This window comes from Belonocnema kinseyi, chromosome 3, assembly GCF_010883055.1.
Source record: "Belonocnema kinseyi isolate 2016_QV_RU_SX_M_011 chromosome 3, B_treatae_v1, whole genome shotgun sequence".
Classification (NCBI taxonomy): Eukaryota; Metazoa; Arthropoda; class Insecta; order Hymenoptera; family Cynipidae; genus Belonocnema; species Belonocnema kinseyi.
Window position 1 is genome coordinate 144,017,424 of NC_046659.1, and position 1,048 is coordinate 144,018,471.

Genomic DNA, 1,048 nt, shown 5'->3' on the forward strand with positions numbered 1-1,048 from the left:
TTTTCCAATTTTGATACCAATCATTCAACTACTTTCAAAATTTTTTAAATTAAGAGCCTTTCTTTAACTAAACTTTTGAATTTTTCATTTCTCTTATTTATTTATAGATTTGTGAAAAAAAACAACGAGCAGGATTTTTCTCTGTTTTTTAAAGTAACTTTTTAGCAACATATTTATTATGTTATTTCTTATGAATCATTTAGATTTATTTTTAAGGTTTTTAACAAGATTGAAGGATAATACAAGGTTCATGGGAATTGTTTACGATTAAATATACTTCAAGCAATTTTAAGGTATTTCAAGAAATTTCACAATATTTCAAGGATTTCATTGAATTTATAAGCATTTCAGGAATTTTAAATATTTCTAGGTATTTTAAAGTTTTCCTCTGGAATACTTTAAATAATAAGTTTAGTTCAAATTATATTCTAGAACTTTTTAAATGTTTATAGTTTTTAAATGAATTTTTCCCTTTTTCAAAAACTTCAAGGCATTTGTAGTGGATTTTCAGGAATTCCATAAGATTTCAAACAATTTTGCAGGATTTTAAAAGGTTTCAAGGGATTTCTAAAAAAGTCTGGAAAATAAATGAAATTTTATTAAACATGATTTACGATTTCGTGAAATTCAAGCGATTTTAATGTATTTAAAGAAATTTAAAAAAAGATTTTATTGAATTTCCAAAGTTTTTATGGAATTTTAAAAAACTAAAGGAATTGCAAGAATTTCCTTATGAATGCCAATTAAATCTTGAGAGATTTTAAACATATCATTCGAGTAATTAACCTCTAAATTCTGGGGTTTAGTCTTATTATCATAGAGACTCAGTTTTCTGTAAATAATAATATTGATAATTATATGTGGCTTTATTAATAGGTGGCACCATTGCACAAAAATGGAAACGAACGCGCTGTCCTAACCTATTCAGTGTCTCCAACTATACAGTGCCAACGCCTATACAGCATCCTAACCTACACAGTGTCTCAATATAGTATACAGCGTCCCAAACTATACAGTGTCCTCACCTATTCAGTGCCCCAACATATAC